We start from the raw sequence: 6,109 nt of genomic DNA on the forward strand, positions 1-6,109 counted from the left end.
GCCTCGGCCTCCCAAAGTGCTGGGATTACAAGCGTGAGCGACCGCGCCCGGCCTTACGCACACTTTAAATGAATAAAACCTCATTTGGCTTTCACAGATAATACTTTCCTTCATTTCACAGCTGAGGAAACTGAAATGTACAGAAATTAAATAACTTACTCTAGGTCACGTAGGCAATAAATGAATAATCAGTGCTTCTCAAACTCTAAAGTGCAAACAAATCACCAGGGGGTTATTAAATCAATGAAAATTTTGAAATAGTAGGTCTGGGGTGCGGCCTGAGATTCTGCACTTCTAACAAGCGCCCAGATACTGTTGCTGCTGCTGATCTGCAAACCAAATCTTGAAAATCCTGATATCCTAACTTAACTGCTCTGAGACGGAGTCCAGGCATCCCTGTTTTCTAAAAGCTCTCCAGGAATCTTTCATAAACAGAGTGGAGATAATTGTTCCTCCAGGAAAGGAAGAAAAGTTGTGGAAGTGAATTGACTTAGTGATACTTGGTTTCAAATACTTTAATTAAAAAAAAAAAAAGTGTTTTAAAAATACAATAGTGCCTAGGCGCGGTGGCTCACGCCTGTAATCCCAGCACTTTGGGAAGCTGAGGCAGGTGGATCACCTTAGGTCAGGAGATAGAGACCATCCTGGCCAACATGGCGAAACCCCATCTCTACTAAAAATACAAAAATTAGCCAGGCGTGGTGGCACGCGCCTGTAATTCTAGCTACTCAGGAAGCTGAGGGAGGAAAATTGCTTGAACCCAGGAGGCAGAGGTTGCAGTGAGCTGAGATCACACCATTGCACTCCAGCCTGGGTGACAAGAACGAAACTCCGTATCAAACAAAACAAAACAAAACAAAAAATAGTAATGAATTTGAACCAATATACAATACAAGGTAAAAATCTTCCTCCTTTAACAAGAATTTTTGAAAATAAAATATAATCAAGCTATTTACTGCACACCCTTATGCAACAATTTTCTAGTTCCATGATGTACCATAAATTTCTTTTGTACTATGTACACACTACTATAATCTGCTTCATCTTACTTCATCCTTATTGACAATACATTGTATTCCATAGCACAATGAAACCATAATTCATCTATTCCTTCATAGGTGGGCATTAAGCTGACTCTAATTTTTTTCAGTTTTACAGATAATGCTTTGTGCATATATCCATGGGCATGTGTATAAGTCATTCTGTAGAATCGACTTCTAGATGTGAAATTGCTGGGTTATTTAAAAAGCTATTCTCAAATACAAGGTTCACTGAATTACACTTGTGCCATCATATATAAAAATGCCTCCTTTCCCCCACCACCTTGAAATACTGGGTATTGTCAATCTTTTGTGTATTAAGCAATACAATATATGAAAGTTGGTTCTCAATGATTCTTAATTTGTGTGTCATGAATGCATGAGGATGAAAATCTTTTAATATGTGCATTAGACTTAGTATTTCTTCTTTTATGGCTTGTATGTCTATATCCTTTTGCCCTGTTAGTTATTTGGTTGCTTATCTATTTTATATTATTTGTCTCTTACATATGCTGCAAATGTCATCCTCCCAGCCTACTACTCGCTGTTTTTTTTTTTTTTTTTTTTTTTGAGACAGGGTCTTGCTCTGTCGCCCAGGCTGGGGTGCAGTGGTACAATCACAGCACACTGCAGACTTGACCTCCCAGGCTCAAGCGACCCTTCCACCTCAGCCTCTCAAGCAGCAACTGGGATGGTGCATGTCACCATGCCCAGCTAATTTTTAATCTTTTGTAAACACAGGGTCTCACCATGTTGCCTAGGCTAGCCTCAAACTCCTGGACTCAAACCATCCTCCCACCTTGGCCCTCCAAAGTGCTGGGATTACAGGTGTGAGCCACTGCTCTGGGCCTACTGTTCACTTTTAAAATTTGTTTTACAATATTTTACAGAATTGTTTCATTTCTTTATGTCAAGTCTGTCAATTTTCTTCCATGATTTCTGTTTTACTTCTTATTTAGGAAAGACTTTCTCATCCTCAAATTATAAAACACATATCCCTGTTTTTTCCATCTGTCACTCATTAATCATGTGATCATTAATCCTAATGCAAAATATATTCTGTATATAAAGTAGAATTACGACTTGACTTCAGAGGTTTTTTTTGTGTCTGTTACTCCCAAATACCATTCTCAGCACCATTCATTGAACAGACCATCATTAATCCTGGATTTGAAATGCCCTCTTTATTAAATGATAGAAGTCTCATCATTAAATTTATTAAATGATAGAAATGTCATATGCACAAGTCTCGTCTTCTCCTTTCATCCCTTTTCTTCCATGCCTGCCTCAAGTTGTTTTAATTTCTGTAGTTTTATAGAACTTCTGGAAAGACCAGTCTGTTATTATTTTTTAGTTTTTCTTCCTTTTTTAAAACCAAAATTTTCTCTACTTTTCTTTAGATGAATTTAAAATGCCCATATCTGGTTCTAAAGCAAAGTTGCACTGGAATTTTTACTGAAATTTTATTCTAATGGTCCACTAGTATGGGGAAAATTGACATCTTTATAGTATTGAATGTTCCATGCAGAAATAAGGTATGTCACTTCATTTATTCAGATAAAATATTTTATATAGTCTTCACAAATGTAGATTTGCACATAACAAGAGTTAGGTTTATTCCTGGATGTATATATATAAGGGAATAAATACTCTTTAAATATATTTATCTTTTTTTTTTTTTTTTTGAGACAGAATCTTGCCCTGTTACCCAGGAGTCCAGTGGCACGATCTCAGCTCACTGCAACATCCACCTCCCGGGTTCAAGCAATTCTCCTGCCTCAGCCTCCCGAGTAGCTGGGATTACAGGCACATGCTACCACGTATGGCTAATTTTTCTATTTTTAGTAGAGATGGGGTTTTGCCATATTGGCCAGACTGGTCTCAAACTCTTGACCTCAGGTGATCTGCCAGCTTCGGCCTGCCAAAGTGCTGGGATAACAGGCATGAGCCACTGCACCGGCCTATATTTACCTTCATATATATATTTACATATATACACAAATACATGTACACATATTTATATATATACATATATTTACATATGTACATATATATGGAAATATATATATATCCTTTTCCAAATCATCATTCTAATCGATTATTACTGATACACGATAGCTACTACTTTAAAAGTATTTTTCTTCCAATTAAGCAGCTTACCAGAGTCTCATAAGATCTAATCATTTTATGAATTGTCTTTGGAGCTATAGAGCTTTTATTTGGCAAATTCATTTATTAAAATTTCTACTTTCAACTGTGAAGCTAATAAGCACTCAATAAAGAAAATTAGAAATCTAGAAAAAAATTATCCCAACAAATGATAACGACTAGTATCATTTTGCTTGCATCAGTTTTCATTCTTTTTATATTGCATAGTTTCTTTTACATAATTGTAATCACACAGTATAACTAACTGAGTGTGCTTTCTAAAAGAATAAATGCCTTCAACACGCAAAGCTCTTTTGCTGGGCGTTTGTTTTATAAGGAGCTGTGTGCTTCTCACTAATGTGCAGAAATGCTAATGTAACTTCTGCTACTGAGAGTTACTGAATTCAGTTTCGTCCCTTCTTTTGCTGCAGGCCTGGCTTGGTGACATTTCTACCACCCAATTATAGTTCAGCATAACAATCTCTTTCTCTTTGCACCACACATAGCTGCTGACCTCACTGCACACTCAGCCGTTCCATTTTAGGCTTCAGCCAGAATCACTCCTACAGCACAGGTGATGTGGAGATTGCTAGGGGTTTACAATTCCATTTAGAAGGCTGAATAGATCACGATCCACATAACTGAGATTTCTTAAGAAAATTTTCTAAGAACATTTCTCATGTGACTTGTTTACACAGGTGTGTATACAGTTTGGGTTTGGATGGGTTGATTTGCTTTTTCTTCTGGATTAAAATTTGATATCCTCACTTGTTCATTCTGTTACCTGTATGAAATACTCTTTCTTTCCATAACTTTCTACTTACTCACCTTAACAGAGGATTTCTCTGCCTTGCTTATATAAAATAGAAACCCCCAGCTCTAATTCCCCTGGCCAGACCCACCTCAGGCTTAGGCAGGGCTGGACAAAGGTATAAATGGAGGCCCACATATCCTATGTCTAAGGTCCAGTAGGGCTTCATGCACGCACATGTTAACACCTCAGTCAGTCAGTCCTAGCGCCCTCAACACGCCTCTTCCAAAAGCTACCTTTGACTTCCCACTGGGCCTACAGGCACACAGACCTGTGGTGAGCTTCATTTTTGAAAGGCTGAGGCCAATCAGGCCCTCTCTTAGTGCAGGTAATTCCACGATCCTGGGCAACTAGGAGCATAATTGTCAGGCAGTGCTGTGGGCTACATGTGGGCATGTCTCCTTCGCTCTCAGAATTCCAGCTCTGTGAGGTGGGTCATGGCTGGAGGAGGCATGTGCGGGGCCCAGGGCTCCTTTTGCCTGCATCTAAGGGTCTTGCCCGTTGGCACACCCTATTTCCCTTGTTCGACCAAATAGTTTTGCATTGTAATTATCACTATTTATTTATTTATTTATTTATTTATTTATTTATTTATTTATTTATTATTTATTTATTTATTTATTTATTTATTTATTTATTTATTTATTTATTATTTGTCTCTTACTAAAGCAAGCTCCACAAGGGAAAGAACTAAAGAACTTAATTTTGTTCACGACTTTACTCGTAGCACTTAGAAGTGCCTTTGATCAGGAAACAATAAATACTTTTCAAGTAAGTGAATGATGGATTCTGAACTATTGTGAATAACATATATAGCATTAGTAGAGGAGATAACACAGAAATTATGTCTGAAAATTTACTCCTCTTTGTGAGATAGCAACAGACAACATAATTAAATATGTCAACAGACAGAACTGTGCATTATATTCCCTATTTCTTCACATCTGTCGTTCCCTGGTTAAATGCTCTAATTTCTATATAACATTAACCGGTGAAGTTGTGAGAATTAAAGATAGCATGATGAATCTAACCTGATTTTTTTCTTTTTTCTTTTTGCGAGATGGAGTCTCTCTTTGTCGCCCAGGCTGGAGTGCAGTGGCGCAATCGTGGCTCACTGCAGCCTCCGCCTCCTGGATTCAAGCGATTCTCCTGCCTCAGCCTCCCAATGATTTTTTTCTTATTGTCCCAGTTCATTTGCCAAAAGTCCAAGCTTTCCCATTTGTTAGAAATGCTTCTTTACTAAAATAAATTAAATTGAATTTACTTAAATTGATTCTTGTTCTATTAACTTATTTTTCTAGTACTGAGCCAAATACCACACTTTTAAAAAAAATTTTTATTTCTTTATTTTTTTGGGAGGGTGGACAGAGTCTCCCTCTGTTGCCCAGGCTGGAGTACAATGGCGTGATTTTGGCTCACTGCAACCTCTGCCTCCTGGGCTCAAGCAATTCTCCTGCCTTAGCCTCCTGAGTAGCTGGGATTACAGGGGCCCACCACCACGTCTCGCTAATTTTTTGTATTTCTTTGGTAGAGACGTGGTTTCACCATGTTGGCCTAGCTGGTCTCGAACTTCTGACCTCAGGTGATCCACCCACCTATGCCTCCCAAAGTGCTGAGATTACAGGCGTGAGCCACTGTGCTGGCCTACCACACTATTTTAATTATAATAGCTTTAGAGTATGTTATGATATCTGGAGGACAATTGACACCTCACTGTTTTTTCTCTGTCAAAGTTTATTTGTCTAGTCTTGTGAATTTTATCTTCCATGTTAACTTTACAATCATCTTAAAAAATTCTCTAAAATAACCTGCTTATAATTCTGATTGGCATTATATTTACTTCACTGATTGATTTGTGACATGTTGACATTTTGAATATTGAAGCAGCCAGTGCTTTTATTAGGTCTTCCTTTTGTTCTTCAACAAAGTTTCATAATTAAAATAATACAATGTGCATTTCCTGTTGGTGTGGTTTTGTGACTTTTAATTTTTCACTACAGAATCTTTCTTCCATTACTTTATCTAGTTGATTATTGCTGGTGTAGCAAATATTTCTAGCCTCCTCCCAACAACTATTCTCTTCCTCCATTCCACCCTTTCTTTTCCTTTC

Source organism: Hylobates moloch, unplaced genomic scaffold, assembly GCF_009828535.3.
Source record: "Hylobates moloch isolate HMO894 unplaced genomic scaffold, HMol_V3 SCAFFOLD_20, whole genome shotgun sequence".
In the NCBI taxonomy this organism is placed as follows: domain Eukaryota; kingdom Metazoa; phylum Chordata; class Mammalia; order Primates; family Hylobatidae; genus Hylobates; species Hylobates moloch.